The 20,631-nt window shown below is 29.6% G+C and overlaps 1 long non-coding RNA gene across 1 annotated transcript; it reads right to left on the bottom strand.

Moving 5' to 3' along the window:
- Positions 1-4,139: 4,139 nt before the first annotated feature.
- Positions 4,140-19,076, bottom strand: LOC145269773 (uncharacterized). Its single transcript, XR_013865233.1, has 3 exons — positions 18,964-19,076; positions 13,073-13,175; positions 4,140-9,345 (listed from the first exon to the last, which is right to left on the bottom strand). It is a non-coding gene; the product is annotated as an uncharacterized LOC145269773 (long non-coding RNA).
- Positions 19,077-20,631: the final 1,555 nt, after the last annotated feature.

Genomic DNA, 20,631 nt, shown 5'->3' with positions numbered 1-20,631 from the left:
GCTTAAGTTTTTGGAAAAATTACAAGTGCGGACTTTCTTTTTACCGGTACTGTATATTGTTGGACAGACATTCTTTTTTAAAAACCTTAATTAAGATATTTATGATATGTATTGACAAAAATGAGCTGAGAATGCCACAAAATATAATCAATTTTCTCAAATCAATTTTCTCAAATCAATTTTGCACACAAACCTGATCTGATGGAGAGAAACGGATGCTATTTCATTCAGCAACGCAAAATTAAATCACTTGTAGAAATCTAGACAACATTCACAAAGTAAAAATTGTTCTCCGGTGTTATCTACTTTCTGGGTATATTGTATAACTAACGAATTATATAAAAAATATTGTTTCATTTTGGAAATATACATATTTGCAAGAAAATAGACAAATTAATATACACAAAAACTGCACAAATTTTTACGTTGTGTGATATTTTTATTGTTCTTTTAAAGTATAAAAAGAAATATGAATTTACAAATCATCATTTTCTCGCATTAAATAAAAATTGATTTCAAAAGTTCAGGAATAAATTTTATAAAATGTTTAAGTGATATTTTCTGTCATAAAACAAACGATTTTTATCAAAAAATATCCATATTTTCATTTCATTGAAAAGTTATTCAGCTTTGTGTTGTTTTCGTTTCTACAAACTATGTTTAAACATATGTACCGACAAATTGTTTCAAATCTTTACAGTGACATTATTTTCCAGTCGATTATGTCTTCGAAACAATTTTCTTTTATTAAATACAATAAACTATTTATTTCCAAAATAAAAAAAATAGAACAAAAAACTACACGTTTACCATGCAATATCAATATTATGGGCATTAGTTTCATGTTAATAATTGAATGTATATGGCGGTCACACACTGTGAAATGTGTTCGACTGCATTGCAACATAACATTACTAAAATAATGTGATTGCTTTGCAGCATCAGAATACTAGATTCACTCGATATAAAGAATCAGTAATTAGAAGAATCTGCATACTCTCTCGTATATACTAGCAGGGTATCCGACGTTGCCTGGAGACAGTAAGAACAAAATAGAAGAGGTTGAAATGTATAACATTTTTCTATTAAGCATTCTAGCTCTTTACATCTGTCCTATCTTTCTTCCCCTTAACTTGTCTTTCCAACCCCTTCTTACTAATAGACCCATATAGTGAGTGTTACTGAAACAACCTAAATAAAATACTGGAGACCTCCAGAGCACTACTACTACCACTGCACACTCATCAACCCTTATCCTTGAGTGGCCTCCGAGCCTTGATAAGTGGTGACTCCTTTGTAAAAAAACACATAATCTCTCTCTCTCTCTCTCTCTCTCTCTCTCTATATATATATATATATATATATATATATATATATATATATATAAGCGAAAATGTGTGTATGTATGTTCGCTTTTTGTGTATGTCCAAGAAAGGCTTTTTTTCAGGAAGCATAGTATATACGAGTAAACAACATATAATTCATAATATATACGAGTAAACAACATATAAATCATAATATATACGAGTTAACATCATATAATTCATAATATATACGAGTAAACAACATATAAATCATAATATATACGAGTAAACAACATATAAATCATAATATATACGAGTTAACAACATATAAATCATAATATATACGAGTTAACAACATATAAATCATAATATATACGAGTTAACAACATATAAATCATAATACATACGAGTAAACAACATATAAATCATAATATATACGAGTTAACAACATATAAATCATAATATATACGAGTAAAATCATATAATTCATAATATATACGAGTTAACAACATATAATTCATAATATATACGAGTTAACAACATATAAATCATAATATATACGAGTTAACAACATATAAATCATAATACATACGAGTAAACAACATATAAATCATAATATATACGAGTTAACATCATATAATTCATAATATATACGAGTTAACAACATATAAATCATAATACATACGAGTTAACATCATATAATTCAAAATATATACGAGTTAACAACATATAAATTATAATATATACGAGTTAACAATATATAAATCATAATATATACGAGTTAACAACATATAAATAAAAATATATACGAGTTAACAACATATAAATCATAATATATACGAGTTAACAACATATAAATCATAATACATACGAGTAAACAACATATAAATCATAATACATACGAGTTAACAACATATAATTCATAATATATACGAGTAAACAACATATAAATCATAATATATACGAGTTAACAACATATAATTCATAATATATACGAGTTAACAACATATAAATCATAATATATACGAGTTAACAACATATAATTCATAATATATACGAGTTAACAACATATAAATCATAATATATACGAGTTAACAACATATAAATCATAATATATACGAGTAAACATCATATAATTCATAATATATACGAGTTAATACATATAAATCATAATATATACGAGTTAACAACATATAAATCATAATATATACGAGTTAACAACATATAAATCATAATACATACGAGTAAACAACATATAAATCATAATACATACGAGTTAACAACATATAATTCATAATATATACGAGTAAACAACATATAAATCATAATATATACGAGTTAACAACATATAATTCATAATATATACGAGTTAACAACATATAAATCATAATATATACGAGTTAACAACATATAAATCATAATATATACGAGTTAACAACATATAAATCATAATATATACGAGTTAACAACATATAAATCATAATACATATGAGTAAACAACATATAAATCATAATACATACGAGTTAACAACATATAATTCATAATATATACGAGTAAACAACATATAAATCATAATATATACGAGTTAACAACATATAAATCATAATATATACGAGTTAACAACATATAAATCATAATATATACGAGTTAACAACATATAAATCATAATACATACGAGTAAACAACATATAAATCGTAATATATACGAGTTAACAACATATAAATCGTAATATATACGAGTTAACAACATATAAATCATAATATATACGAGTAAAATCATATAATTCATAATATATACGAGTTAACAACATATAATTCATAATATATACGAGTTAACAACATATAATTCATAATATATACGAGTTAACAACATATAAATCATAATATATACGAGTAAACATAATATAATTCATAATATATACGAGTTAACAACATATAATTCATAATATATACGAGTTAACAACATATAATTCATAATATATACGAGTTAACAACATATAATTCATAATATATACGAGTTAACAACATATAAATCATAATACATACGAGTAAACAACATATAAATCATAATATAGACGAGTTAACAACATATAAACCATAATATATACGAGTAAACATCATATAATTCATAATATATACGAGTTAACAACATATAATTCATAATATATACGAGTTAACAACATATAATTCATAATATATACGAGTTAACAACATATAAATCATAATATATACGAGTAAACATAATATAATTCATAATATATACGAGTTAACAACATATAAATCATAATATATACGAGTAAACAACATATAAATCATAATATATACGAGTTAACAACATATAATTCATAATATATACGAGTTAACAACATATAAATCATAATATATACGAGTAAACAACATATAAATCATAATATATACGAGTTAACAACATATAATTCATAATATATACGAGTTAACAACATATAAATCATAATATATACGAGTTAACAACATATAAATCATAATACATACGAGTTAACAACATATAAATCATAATATATACGAGTTAACAACATATAAATCATAATATATACGAGTTAACAACATATAAATCATAATACATACGAGTTAACAACATATAATTCATAATATATACGAGTTAACAACATATAAATCATAATATATACGAGTTAACAATATATAAATCATAATATATACGAGTTAACAACATATAATTCATAATATATACGAGTTAACAACATATAATTCATAATATATACGAGTTAACAACATATAATTCATAATATATACGAGTTAACAACATATAATTCATAATATATACGAGTTAACAACATATAAATCATAATATATACGAGTTAACAACATATAAATCATAATATATACGAGTTAACAACGGAGGTCGCCTGTCTATTTAATTTGATCGATTTTGAAAAGATAAATATTCAACATTTTTCGCTCGCCGCATGTGGATAAGCTGTTTCCATAAAATAAAAGCGACACTAATTTTGCTGGAAATGTCCGAAAGCAACTAGCTTTGATCAATGTGGACATTTTTCTTATATCAGACAATTGATATTCAATTTGGACAATCCCCTTGTTATGGGGAGATGGTCCCCCCAACATCTTGGGAACAAGCGTTCCTGCAGTAAATAAAATATTACCTTGCAGTCAAAGTCGACCTCATCAAGTCATTAAAACGTGCACCATCCAATTCTAAATAATTAAATAAATTCAAACATGTTTCTGTTAGTATTCCATGACGCCCCAGTGGTTAACGTACCACGTCTTTTTTTCACACTTTAATTTCCAACTTTGCCTCAAGGGTTCAGGTTCGATCCTCATACTTACCTACCAAAACTTTTTTTATTTTACCCCCCCCCCAACACAAACATCTGGTTGACCACGTACACCTCCAAACACCCGGGCAATGCTGGGTACCCCCGCTAGTGTATGTAAAAGTTGAATGTTTAATAAAAGAATATGATTTTGTTTACAATAAGTATTCACATGCAGCATATATGAGATACATAGATATTCGAATGTCCCATTAAAACTCTTTATCTCTGAAGCCTTATGTCAGAAATTAAATTGAATAAAATATAATTTCTCTCTCCTCAATTAACCATTTTCATATGTTGTAGCATATCTTCTGTTTTGGTTGCTTGGTCTTACTAGATGCAAGAACAATAATTTATTTAGTCTGGTGGAGTATCCTACTTCATGCTAATACTTGAGGTAACATCACTTGGAAAGGTACATGATTCCTCATTAGACCTATTGTGGATTAGACATAGGAAAATCTTATTTGGACTGTTAACTTCTAGTAAAAAATCTCATCATGCCAGGATGTTATGACAACCCCCTGTCCAGAGAGGCCTTAGACAATTGAGAGTGTCTAGCGGGATTTCTCTTTTTTTTTTCATTTTTCTTAAACTTTTTCTTCTAGGGGATGGGACATCCAACCAGATGTCTGACATTTACCCCTATTTTAGTGAGTCCAACCAAGAGATCTTTTCAGGATTCTAGCAGTCCCTTTCAGTGCAATCGTTTGTATTTCACTTGCACTTGGTTCACCGGGTATGCTTGCTATGTACTTTTTAAAGTTCTTTTTCATAAGCCCAGTTGCTCCTATGATGACTGGTATAATTGAAACGTCTTTTAATTTCCAATTTCGTTTCATATCATACATAAGTCCTTGATACTTTGTAATCTTTTCCCTCTCAACTCTGTTAAGCCCTGTATCATTGGGTACACTGACCTCTATTACGGTCGCTTTTTTGTTTGCTCTGTCCCAAATCACTATATCTGGTTTAACAGCTGCATTTTCAAGATATGTAGCAGTAGGGATTATGTAGTCATAGTGAATAATGTAGTTGTCATTCCCAACTGTTCGTTCGGGTGTATGTTCCCAGGAGTTTTTACTACACTGAATGTTGAGTTTCTTACATATCTTCCAGTGAAGGTATTTGCAAACTCCGTTATGGCGATCTGTATAATAACCGTCTCCAAGTAGGACTTTGCAACCAGAAATCAGGTGGCCCACACTCTCAACCTCAGTGCTACAGAACCTGCATTTGTGTTCGCATATGAATGCCTAAACTATTTTTATTTGCAAAGGAAGAGCGGCATACTTCACAAGAACATGGTTTCTCTCTAGTATGTGTTACAATATAATGAAACAGTTTGCTCATGTGCAAAAGCATGGCCACATACTTCACAAGAATATGGTTACTCTCCAGTATGTGTTCGCTTATGTCGCAACATATGTTGCTTTTGTATAAAAGAACGGTCACATACTTCACAAGAGTATGGTCTCTCTCCAGTATGTGTTCGCATATGAACAACCAAGCTGGATTTCTGTGTAAAATCATGGCCACATACTTCACAAGAATGTGGTTTCTCTCCAGTATGTGTTCGTATATGTATAGTTAAATCTTTTTTCTTAGTAAAAGAAGAGCTACATACTTCGCAAGAATATGGTTTCTTTCCAGTATGTGTTCGCTTATGTTTCAACATATGTTGCTTTTGTATAAAAGAATGGCCACATACTTCACAAGAGTATGGTTTCTCTCCAGTATGTGTTCGCATATGAACAACCAGGCTGGATTTGTGTGTAAAAGCGCGGTCACATACTTCACAAGAATGTGGTTTCTCACCAGTATGTGTTCGTATATGTATAGTTAAATCTTTTTTCTTAGTAAAAGAAGAGGTACATACTTCACAACAATATGGTTTCTCTCCAGTATGTGTTTGCATATGTTCAAACATAGTCTGTTTATGTGTAAAAGAAGAACCACATATTTCACAAGAATACGGTTTCTCTCCAGTATGTGTTCGCATATGTTTCAACAAATTGGATTTGTCTGAGAAAGAAGAGCCACATACTTCACAAGAATATGGTTTCTCTCCAGTATGTGTTCGCATATGTCGCAACACATGTGATTTCTGTGAAAAAGAATAGCCACATACTTCACAAGAATGTGTTCGTATATGTATAGTTAAATCTTTTTTCTTACTAAAAGAAGAGCTACATATTTCACGACAACATAGTTTTTCTCCTGTATGTGTTTGCATATGTTCCCAAAGATTTAATTTCTGTGTAAAGGAAGAGCCACATATTTCACAAGAATATGGTTTCTCTCCAGTATGTGTTCGCATATGTCGTAAAAGATTGGCTTTCTGTGAAAAAGAATAGCCACATATTTCACAAGAATGTGGTTTCTCTCCAGTATGTGTTCGCATATGTCGGACCATCTGGGATTTCTTTGAAAAAGAATAGCCACATACTTCACAATAATGTGTTTTTTCTCCAGTATGTGTTCGCATATGAACGGCTAAATGCTGTTTACTTGTAAAAACGGAAACACATACTTCACAGGAATAATTTTGTTCTCCTGTATCGGACTTAGTTGTCATTTTCAAACTGAACTGTTCACAATTTTTACGTTTCATTAATTTCTTCATATTATATAAGCAGAATGAATAAGAAAATTTTCTGTTCAAGTTTTATGAATTTAAAATTTAGTAGATTATTCCTCATTTATATTTGTATCATGTTCAAATAAAAATATGTTTTATAACATAATTGATAATATACACTCTTGAGCAAAAAATGGGCCAAGGTGAAAGAAGGAAAAATCCATTTTTCAACATTTTTCCATGAATTTTTGTTAATTTAAACTGAAAATTACTATTTCGCAGATCCTTATTATTATAGCTTATAATAAGTGGAAAAATTAATCCTAAATATGGTAGGACCGCATCTTGGCGAGGATATAAAAACGAATTGCAGGATTAAAGCAGTCCAAAATGACTTAAAAGCAGATGTTTTATGAGAAAAAGTGAAAACATCTCTTTCTGTAGTGAAGCGAATTAGTCAAAGGTTTAAAGTCGAATGTTTGGTAAAGGGAAAATCTGGATCTGATCGCCCTAGAGCATTCACTTTGAAGGACGACCACAGGCTTAAATTAACTGTTTTACAGGATTGAAAGAAAACTTATGTTGACCAAAGCAAAAAATTCAAAACAGGGACTGCAAATTCTCTTTCTAGATATACAATAGCAAGAAAAATGAAAGAAATGGGATTTTCTTCTAAAAGGTCTGCAAAGAACCCATTTTATCTATGAAGAACATCAATGATAGAAAGAGATTTTTCTCGTATTATTGCAAGAAAGATACAGGCTCGTAAAGGAATGTTTTCTGGTTAGATGAATCATGATTTTGTCTTGTTATTGATGCTCCCAAATGGTGCAATCGAAGAACTGGAGAAAGATTTTCACCAAGTTGCCACAACAGTTAAACACGGGAATTGAGGGATAATGGTATGGGGGAACTTTTTCTGCAGCAGGAGTTAGGGAACTTATAAGATGTGGGAAGTTAATCTATGCAAAGGAATCCATTCGAATATTAAAAACAGGACTGTTACCAAGTATCCCGAAGCTGAGAATATTCCAGAACATTAGTTTTGCAACATAATAATGCCCTGCACACACTGCTAAAGTCACAAAAAATGGTTTTCGGATAATTCAACTGATATAATATTTTGGCCAGGTCAAACCCCGATTTAAACCCAATTAAGAATATTTGGTCCATAATATCTCATGCATTGGCCGGAAGAACTTTCAGGAAGGACAAACTGTAAGAAGCTGTACAAAGCGAATGGAATAGCATCTCCTCTTCACAGTGTTCCACTTTGGTTGAGAGAATGTCTAAAAGAATTGATCTTTTAAAGAAATCAAAAGAGAATGCGATTAAACCATAAGCATTTATTGAAGTAAATGCCTTGTTCTATTATTAGTCACGTTTAAGTTTCCTTGTTCAAGTGTTCTTTGTTTAATATAGGTTTTAATAAAAAAAATCAATCTGTGCTTGTTTCATTTTATATTTAAAAATTTTAAAGAATCAGTTTGGAATCAGAAATTAGACTTTAATTATGCCGAAGCCGATGCCGATACCCAAAAAAGTTAAGATTTTTCTGATTCTGATTAATCGTCCCAACACTAATATAATTATATGCAAATATATACAGAATGTATGCCCCTCTGTGTGCCAGCTCACTATAATAAAGAATCCACATTAAATCAATATTGGATGTGAATTGACTGATGAATACTCAACATATATGATAGATCCACTGAATATTTATGCATTTTTATAAGATGATATTTAAACCTTACGTATTAACATAATGAATATAGATTCTCACAATTAATTTTCTGTGTATTTTAATGGAAAGTTCTAACAAATCCACGATTTTTGAAGCTGATTATTAAAGTCTCATACAAATTGTTATTATTCTACTATTCACTGCATTTATAAAACTGTCAAGGAGTCGATTATTCATATGCATTTGCAATAATTATTTCAACTAATACCATATTTAATATTCCTATAGAATAGAAAAAAATACTTAGTTGTCAGGATTTTTTCCTGCATTTTCATAAAATTCTACTTCATAAAGAAATAACTCTGAAGGATATGGTTTCTCTTTTTCTGGCTTTTAACTTTGTGCAATTTTCATTGTATTGATTGCTGGGTATTCTGCAAAATAAAATAAAGACAAATTTCATTTAATCATATAATTTATACATTTTTTTCATAATACTGTTATTAATGTTAAGGTGTATACGCGGTTGTTTTTAAATGGATAAATTAGAGATGGACATCTGCATTGTGAGCTAAAGGCACAATTAAATAATCATGCACAATTTTGAAAACGTCTTTAAATTCATTTTTAATTAAAGTAAAAATATAATTATGAAATTTGTTGCAATACTTATTCATGCAGAAAATGAATTCTTTTTCATAAATAATAAACTAAATATCAACAAAAGTTTGTAACACTTTTTGATTAATGTTTCTCGATGCATGAAAAAAATCTAGCAATTTTTTCAATGTTTTTGTTTAAACAATGCAAATAAATGTTTGAATATTTAATGTTTGAAAGTTTTAAGAAATTGAAGAATATATAAATATTTCTCTGATATGATATAAACAATTAAAACTCACTTATCTTTTTCACATGAAATATCTAATATACATGTAATAAATATGACGATTGTTTTGCTTTTTTCAACGATTTCATATCATAATAGATTTCATATATGTCATAATATATTTCATATATGTCATCGATGTCATAATATATTTAATATATGTCAATATATTTCATATATGTCATAATATATTTCATATATGTCGTAATATATTTCATATATGTCATAATATATTTCATATAAGTCATAATATATTTCATATATCTCATAATATTTTTTATATACGTCATAATATATTTCATATATGTCATAATATATTTAATATATGTCATAATATATTTCATATATGTCATAATATATTTAATATATGTCATAATATATTTCATTAGTAAATATATTTACATGTACTAAGTAAATTTATAACACGATTTTCACTGAAATAAACAATACAAATTGATTCTCATTTATTATTATGTATTACTTTAGTTGATGAAATTGAATTTTTTATGAAAAAAGGTTTTCCTGTAATTGTCATTGAAAACATATTCATAATACTGGTGACTCGTTTCTTTAATTATGTATAAATTTAATGCTGCAAGTTTATGCAGTGCTCGCTGCAACAAATTGTAAAAGACAAAACCTATGGCACACGGTCGATTGTGGCATGCATTATGGCTATTGTATCTTTAAGAAATATAGATATAAAACATTGACTGTTGGTCTCCATACATATATTCATGGCCTGAAAGTAGTAAAGTGAGAAATAATGGAGTTTTGCTTTTAAACAAAAGTCGTATTTACAACATTCATTAGTGACATTTACTGGAATGAAAACAGAAAGACTTGCAGCCATATTTCTCTGAACTGAAATACTATTATTATTGTTAAATGGAAATATCTAATATGCATGTAATAAATCGGGAAATTCTTTTCTCGTGCTTTATTCAACTTTTCAATAAAATAAAAATAATGGAGTTTTGCCTTTAAACAAAAGTCAGATTTGCAGCATTCATTAGCGACATGTAGTGGAATGAAAAGGAGAAGAATTGCAGCCATATTTCTCCATCAAGCTGAACATGCTGAAACACTATCGTTATTCTTAGTGATCCTACACCATATTGAGCAAGAGAATATGTTGGACTTGATGATGATTACTCTTGGCATTGCAATGCAGACATGTAGAGTTGACAAGTGAAAATAAGGCTATAATTTATAAACTGATAATTGTAAAAACCCTGCTTAGGTTGGATCCCCTGGTAAAAATAAAGGAAATAAAAGCAGATACTCTGCCTGTGAATTAGGGGAAATCTAATTTAGTAAATAAACAGTTTCAGCATGCAAAGCACCAAGCAAGCTGAACGATCATCTCTATCCACAGAGAATAGTCCAATTAGAGTGATACATTATTGTCGGATGGCGTTTTACCATAAACTAAGCTCAGAACTCCTGTATTGGCTACTCATGCTGATGGCAGTCATCAAGCAGCAAAAACAAAAGTTAACTATTAAAAGCTACTTTCTGTTGATACATAAAATTTTGATATAAAAAAAGCAGCCAATGTTGATCAAATATTGATCTGATAAGTATGAATTTTCTCCTACTCTTAAGCTTAACATCAAATATTGTGCTCTTAGATCTTTGCTCTGCCTACTTTAAAGAACCCGTAAAAGATCAATTTGGACCTATCATATCATAGTTTAGCATGGCAATAGATATTACTTATAAAGGATGGGATTAGCTGTGAATGTGAATTTGCAAGTTATGAGGACTATTATCGGCATAGCTTATAATGAGATAAATCAAGAAAGCAATATTGTAATGTCTACAACATATATGTTTAACATATTAAACCAATATTTCTGAACATTTGTTACGTTTTCAATTATCGCTTCGATAAGAACCTAAAGAGATTGATTTTTTTCTATTTTTAAATAGGAAGGAAGGTGTATTTTCTCTTGAAACACTCAATATATATCATCCAGTACTCTCCACATATCTACTGGTATACTACACAAATGACAATAAAAAAAATCTGAAGACTTCTCACAGTATTAGCGTTACAAAAACAGGAGCTTCAAAAATATTACTGAGAACTTGTGTGTTTTCGTAAAAAATGTCAGGAAAATAACACTAGAGATTCCATGATTATGGAATAAACATTGACGATTAAATGATTTTATATTATAGAACAAACACTGCAGATTTACAAATTTTATGGCCTGTCGATGTGGAATTATAGTACAATGACTGTCTTCCTGCAGAAGCTAAAATTATTTCAATAGGGCCCCTTACTGAAAATTGTGGTTTCTCTGAATTTTTTTCCATGAAACAAACGATAAAAGTTTCATGAAATTCAGTACAAGTTACAAGAATGTTAAAAGTAAAGTCTTCCAAACGTTGTGAAAATATTAAAAATAAATACAAAATATCAATACAGAAAGATATTATTATTTACTTATAAAACTTTCTATGGCTCCATCTTTTTTTATTTTCCAAAATATTACGCTGTTTAAATTTCCGAGTAGAAAATTCATAAAGTTTGTGGTGTTCACATCGACCTTACAAAAATTTACAATTCCAAAAAATATAATTCAAACAATTTAAAAAGCTTCAAAAATATTATAGAGAGCTTGTGTGTTTTCATATAAAATGCCAGGAAGAGAATTGTTGAACTTTATGAAAAACAATAGAAATTTCATGATTATGGAATAAACAATGGCGATTTAATGATTTTATATTATAGAACGAACACTTCAGATTTACAGATTTTATGACCTGTCGATGCGGAATTATAGTACAATGACTGACTTCCTGTAAAACTATCTCCATATGGCAACTTACTCTCTGAATTTTTTCTATGAAAAGAACAATGGAAGTTTCTTGAAATTCAGTACATATTTCCAAGTTCATATTTCCGAATTCAAGAATTTGGAAGTTAAGACCTAAACGTTGTAAAAATACTTAAAAATGCAAATAAATATAAAACATATCAATACAGAAAAATAACATTATTATTATTTTTTCAAAATTTCAGAAATATAACTATTTTTTTTTACTTTGTCTTATCAAAAATTTTATGGCTCCATCTTTTTTATTTTTAAAAATATTACGCTTTTCTTAAATTTCCTAGCCGGACATTCAAAAAGTTTGTGGTGTTCAAATTAATTGACCTTACAAAAATTTACAATTCAAAAAAATATAATTCAAACAATTTTAATAATCATTAAAGAAATAATGAAAGTTAAACATTTTTATCAAAAAGAAATAATTACCTGTTATTGAAAAAATCTTTGAACCTTAAGCAGCATGTTTTCTTTAAAAGTCATGAACCTAGGATTGAGGATTTTGCCAATAGGTATAGACAGTTCAGCTTTTCTGGAATACGTGTGAAACAAAAACTAAATCAAAAAATGTTGGTTTAATTTTTTGTTTGATACAATAAAAAGACATAAAGTATTCTAATTTCTCATTGTTATAAATTCAAAACATTTAAATTTTTTATTGTATTTTTAACACCAAAAAAATCGTACATTAGTTACAACTGATCAGAATATTCAGAAACGTTATGGTGTTCAAATTAATTGCCATTACAAAAATCTATAAATGAAAAAAACAAACACAATTAAAATAATCATTAAAAAATAAGAACACTAAACATTTAAAAAAAAATAATTAACTGATATTTAAAAACTATTTGAATATTAAGCAGTCTGTTTTCATTAAAAGTTATAAAAATATGCTTGAACATTTGGACTATATGTATAAGCAGTTCAAATTTCCTCGTAAATATGTCTGTAAAATAATAAATCAAATAATTTTAATATGTGAAAAATTATGCTAAAAATGTATTCATAAAATGTCTAGTATAAAGATCTTATACAAATTAATAACTACAGTATTACTAAAAATATTCCATATAATTAAATTATTCTTAGACAAAAAATGATCCCGGGTGTTGTTGCTGGCCATATATATAAACAACATGACATTAATGCAAGTGAACCCCAAGTTTGGATACTTGGATTTTTATTTTTACAGATTTTTTATATATGAACTCCTTGATGCAATTGAGTTTTTTTTATGAATGTTTACAGGTTACTCCATATTCTATTCTCCACATGTGGGGAAAATAAATGCACACATATCAAAAATAATGACCAAATACTTAAATGTTATCTAGTTTTTAGTGGAATGAGCTGATAAATGGATAAGATTTTTCGGTACGAACATAAAGCTAGTTTCCTTTAAAATCATGAGAAATATTTTCAAGGAGCTATTACCGTTGATAATCAAAACAAAAAAATAAATACAATAACTTCCAGCATGTATTCTACCAACCACCTCTGCCACCATACATTTTATTAGAAAACTGACCCCATTCCCTTTGCATACGCGTGCAGTGGAAGATGAGATCTCGTGAGATTCCATGATACTACACCTCATAAATCCATGGCTGCAATCTTTAATTTCTCTCTCTCTCAGATCCCATCTGAAGGTAAGTTTTATAACCGCACAATACACACACACGCATGCACTTTCTTCTTTGATTATTAAATTCAACTTTACAGCAGCATACCTTAATGTCTATAATTCAAATTACTTGCAATCTCATTTAACATAGAATAGAATCAATTTAGCATGAGTCAATTGAACATAAAATAAAATCAATTTGACTTTTGCAAGAAGCTTTTGTGGTTCAAGTTCTCTTCAGATTTCTTATGTGAAAACATCGGCAAAACAGTAATCGATGAACTGTTTATGTTAGAAGTTTAGGACAATCTAAAGCAAGATGCTTCGTTGTTATCATCATCAACTGTGTAGATGACATCTTCAAAGAATTAAAAAGTATGGAAGTAAAATACCAGGTTTATGCAAAGGAAACTGTGAATGCCAAGATAATCTTCATCATTTCCTTGGATTTATTCACAAGATGGTGATTTGCTGTTGACAAATTGTGTTTGGCACAAATGGATGAGACTAATAAAATTGACGTTGGTAAACTTAGTCTTTTGCATGGTGAGGAAACAGGAACTTGATCAGAACTTGAGGAATACTTTTGCAACATTTCATTTTCTATCTGTTTCTGAGGGAAATAATCAACCCTGATGTCATTTAAATAATAAAAATGAAGATGGAGACATCATTTCAATTTGTTTGAATATTCAGATGTAATCAATTACAGCTTAGATGATGAAATATTATTCATGCTGCATACCTGATAGATGAAGTGCAATGCTGATTTGAATGATTATGCTTAGATGGTGAAATATTATTCCGGCTTGATAGGACAGATAAAATTTAACAAGTAGTGTAGATTTAGGTAGAGCCAGTAAACTGCAGGTCATTTCCTAAATGCACTGAATAAGGTAGGGGAAGCTAGGGCAGAACCCCTTGGTATATCCAAAGCCTTTGATGGAGTCTGGGAAGGTTTTCTCATGACAATTAACTCGTAAAATAACACTACTAATAATATAAGCAGATTCTTCTTGGACAAGAAAAAAAATCATGGTGTCCATGGTAGTTGTATGCCTACACAACATGATATAAACACAGGTGTACGTCAGTGTTCGACCCTTAGACTTTTATTTTCCTGATATTCATTAGGACTTGATAAAATTGTGCCTGAGATTGATATATTTGTGACGACATCATACTTTTTACAGACATGAGAGGAAAACTAATTTACACATATGTATGCAATGTACAAAACCTCAGAAAATTACTATTAATCTATAATGGAATGAGGCATAAATAGATGATAACATTCATTGCTGCTAAGACTAAGCTGCTTTCCTTTAACAATTATAAGAAAGCTTTTCATCCACTGATTGTTATGACTAAAGGGGACGGCTCATCACGTTGTTGTTCACATTGGACTTGAAGACAACTATATTGTAGTCAGATGGAAAGCAGAAAAACAGAGCTCAGACAAGCAATTGCTATGAAAATAATGATAAAACAGAGACCGGTTCACACTGTCTTTTCTGTGGGAAAGAGATTACAGGGAAAAGAAACGTGCATCTTCCACTACACTACAAAGTTATTTTGAACTCTGACAAGGCAGGATAAGATCATTCTAACAACTTCTGACCAGATGTCGCAACTATATATCATCCTTGGACATACTTGGCTCTTATACAGGTAAAGAATAGCATAAGCAGTGAGATATCTACTGGAGTGGTAGAATGACTCCACCATTTTTCAAGTATGTGTTTCCTCCTAGATAAGGAGTAAAGGTCAGACCTAAATGTATGAATACGGACTTGAATAATAATATAACTGAATCAAACCTTCTTTTTGTCATCATTTTTTTAAGCAACGTATCTATATTTAAATGTAAAATATATGTGCACGTCGGGTTGACTGGCGAACCTGATGAAGAAGAAATGGAAATTGATGATAAAGTTGATAGCCACACAGGATGACAAACACACATAGACAGTCCTTCATCACTAAGATAATGTTCACGTTGCAGTGCTTGTTAACCGAAATACATAAAAAATTGCACAAGTTCTCGAGTGCACACAGAAATGATCATGATAATTCATCCTGTGGTCACAGCATGGGGGGTGTAGCGGCAAAAGATATATCGACTAATGTGTTGGAATATTATCTAGAAGTTATCAACCAATTGTACAGGAAGTACCAGTGAGTTATCTGTCCCTCAAGAGTATATAAAAAGAGATGAAAAAAGCCGTTTTTGTTTCGAGTGGACCTTAACAATGAATTGTAGAAGCATGTCTTCCATACTTACATGAATTTAGTGTCTTTTGTAAAATATATGCAAAAGATTAGTGCTTCTTTAGAATTGGGACGAGATTTTGTATTCGATAAATGGAATTTTCAGATAAAAATCAATGGTTTCAATTGATTTTTGTCAATTCTAATAAGTTACAAATTGCAATGGTAACTTTCAAATTATGCAGTCGAAATTACCTGAATATTATTGAATTATTAAAATAAAAAACTAATCGTGTCAGCAGGTGAAAAATTGCCGCCAGCTTATTTTTATAAAATGAAACAAAACGAAACTATAAACAAGGGAAGTAACTCTAAATATTTAATGTTACTAACGCAAGACAAATAAAAAATAAACACAAAATATATACAATGTTTCTGAATCTGGTTTTCATTGAAGATTTTTTCATAATTGTTTAAAAAAAATAATTGTTTATTAAATAACATTAAAATAACATATATACAAGTTTTTTACAATTATTGAATCACCTCCCTTGTGACTCTCCTGTGTTTTACATAAGCATATGCGATCGTGTTCTTCAAATTCAATTTTCTTTAATAAACAATTTTCTACTTCATCAATTTGCGTCATTTTTGGATATAATCATCTTAAAAATACGGGAAATACGTAGATTCCATTGTTTTCATGTAGAAATTCAGTTTTACGATTTCTGACATCTCGTCCCAATAGTGTTGAAGCACTAGGTGTGTCAGAAACTTCGTGAAAATATTAAATAGTTCAACCCCCTGTCTTTCCAAGCTTATAACTACTCGAAAAATGTAATTCAAACCTTAATTTTTTTTAATTAAAGGAGCAAGGACCAAGGTTTCATAAAAAATAAAAAAAACATGTGTATTTAGAAAAAAAAAAGGGTTTTAAACTTCGGACTTTACAGGTAAATTTCTAAAAACACTACTTTTTTTGTTTTAAATTTGAATATATTATTTATTGATGTTTTATTTTAAATTTGTGATATATAACACTTTGGTGAGTAAATTAATTACTTACTTTTTAATAGATATTTCAAAATGAGGGGGGCGTTAATTAATTCGACCCCCTGTCTTTCCAAGCTTATAACTACTCGAAAAATGTAATTCAAGACTTAATTTTTTTTTCAATTAAAGGGCTTGCTCCTTTAATTAAAAAAAATTAGGTCTTGAATTACATTTTTCGAGTAGTTATAAGCTTGGAAAGACAGGGGGTCGAATTAATTCACGCCCCCCTCATTTTGAAATATCTATTAAAAAGTAAATAAGTAATTTACTCACCAAGGTTTCATTTAAAAAAAAGGTTTTAAACTTCGGACTTTACAGTTTTTTTTTTGTTTTTTTTAAATTTTAATATATTATTTATTGATCTTTTATCTTTAATTTGTGATATATAAAACTTTGGTGAGTAAATTAATTATTTACTTTTTAATGGGCATTTAAAAAAGGGGGCGTGAATTTAAAAAAAAACGTTTGTCTAAAATATTATATTCGGTTTATTGGAAATAGCAGAAAATTCCCCATTGACCCTGAATATATCGTAAAAATAGAATCAATAGAAAAATTTTGATAGATTTTTAAATTTTAAAAATTGAAAAATACTGAACTCGTAAAATTCAATTAATTTTATTACTGTTTTTTTTTTTTAATAAAAAAAATCTTTCTATTACTTTTTATACAACTTTAATGGTTTATTTTGAAAGTAAAGAAAATAAACAACCCACTTTTAAAGGAGAAATTGCGAGTTTTTTATATTTTATTCGCAGTTTCGTTTTAGGGGTGTCAAAAATTACTACAATTCTGATAAACCTATAGAAGCGCCGATAGATTACAAAAAAAATAAATTGCTAACATCTACGATGTTTTATCTTCATTAAAACTAATTATATTCTGTGATTGTTAATAAATGCAGAAATTTTTATTAAAATTGAGTTTCTGTTTTTTGGTATATTTTTAAGTGAAGGGTTAGGCACTTCCTATTTTTTTTATTTATTTATTATTTTTTTGTCAGTATCTTATATTATTCTCCCAGTTTTTTTCCACATTTTCATGCAAAAAATAAATATTTTATATAAACCTTGAAAATTTCCTTAACACGGTTTTTTTTTCTTCTTTTTCCATGAACGCGTTTTAGGTCGTTAGGGATTATGTTAGAGTACGTAATATATTATGTAATTGCGATGTTTTCAATAAAAAAAATAATTTTCAAGACACTTAAAAAAAAATCTTTAAAAACAAAAGTAAACAATAAAAACCCCGATTAAAGTGATTTCAATAGTACCATTCTTCGTTTCTATGCAATCATGGAATGTTGACTCATTTCTTTATTAAAACAAAGGCAATCATAATGGTTTCGACGCGCCCCTGTAGTAAAACAAAGGGAATCATAATGTAATAAAAAAGAGCTTCAAAAGCAATTAAATTAATAAATACTTACTTTTTGTTTGGCAATCTGTTTTTAACAAAGAAACGATTATAAGATGAGTTAATTTAAACGAGACGAGTTTGACGGGTGGAAGTCAACATTTTAAGATGGCGACCGGAAAATCAAGTTCGCAGAAAATTAAAATAAAATTTATTGATTATTATTTTATTGTGATTTTTTTTTTTTGCGTTGTGTTAAATTACAAAATATGCTTTCCTTGTTAAAAATTAATAGACGATGATAGTCAATTAAATATTATTGATTGCCTTTTTATTTATTTATTTATTTGGTTACCCAAGATCAGTTTTTAATGTGGGGAGGGGGGAGAGGTGCACTCTGGATAGAAACAAAAATCCAGCTCTCCGAAAAATATGCATTCTGGATAGATACAAATATAATTGTCTCCGTTATGAAGGATTTCATTATCCACTAACCGAGAATAAAAAAGTGAAATACAGCATCATAACAGATACTACACTTTGATCTTGACCCGAAAGCCAATAACTCTTTTTTCTATTTATTTATTTGAAAATTTTTACCTGCTTTCCAGCTTAACATTTTCCTTTAAAATGACGATCTTTTTGGTTTTCGTATATGCTGAAAACGAACATCGCCTGTAAATTTAATAAATAACCAAGTTTGAGGAAAATTGAAAAAATTATTTTCATTTTTTGTGATTTCAGATGTTGTTTTTATTTTTAATTTTTTATTATTACAAATTCTATTGAATTTGTGCGAGCCTTTTCTAGTCTCACACAAACACACGTTCACATCTCAAGAATTTTTCTTGTCATACACATATGCGCACACAAACTTACGCACGCACGTACACACACGTAGATATATTCACGTTCACATACATACACTCACATTCACGTGCATACACACACACACTAACGTACACACATGTACTCACATATATGCACACATGGGCAACGTCACTTCCCCTTCAAAGGAAATCCACACGTGCGCAAAAGACCACCGGAAACAACTATAAAAGCAAGAGACAAGCTGTTTCCTGCCTTTTTTCAACTCGCCTTCCGAGCTGAACAGTTGACAGACTGGCTGCCTCACTTTCGGGGCACGCACGCCTGCACGCCTTATGCCACCTGCTACTGCTTGGAGCAAGAGTCAACAAACAGTACGTACACCTTACATGCTTTCTATCTCTATGAACTGGATTGACATTTTCTCTCTCTCTCTCTCTCTCTCTCTCTCTTTCTCTCTCTCTCTCTCTCTCCCTCTCTCCCTACAACAATAGACTTTCCCTCTCACCAGTTAACAGTGAGAGACGCACACCAAACTATAGACTTTCCTTCTCACCAGTTAACAGCGAGAGACGCACACCAAACTATAGACTTTCCTTCTCACCAGTTAACAGCGAGAGACGCACACCAAACTATAGACTTTACTTCTCACCAGTTAACAGCGAGAGACGCACACCAAACTATAGACTTTCCTTCTCACCAGTTAACAGCAAGAGATGCACGCCAAACTATAGACTTTCCTTCTCACCAGTTAACAGCGAGTGACGCACACCAAACTATAGACTTTCCTTCTCACCAGTTAACAGCGAGAGACGCACACCAAACTGTAGCCTTTCCTTCTCACCAGTTAACAGCGAGAGACGCACGCCAAACTATAGACTTTCCTTCTCACCAGTTAACAGCGAGAGACACA

Source organism: Euprymna scolopes, chromosome 45 (genome assembly GCF_053919585.1).
Source record: "Euprymna scolopes isolate OS-2025 chromosome 45, ASM5391958v1, whole genome shotgun sequence".
NCBI classification, from domain to species: domain Eukaryota; kingdom Metazoa; phylum Mollusca; class Cephalopoda; order Sepiida; family Sepiolidae; genus Euprymna; species Euprymna scolopes.
The sequence above is the reverse complement of the archived record's forward strand: the minus strand, read 5'-3'. Positions and strand labels throughout refer to the sequence as shown.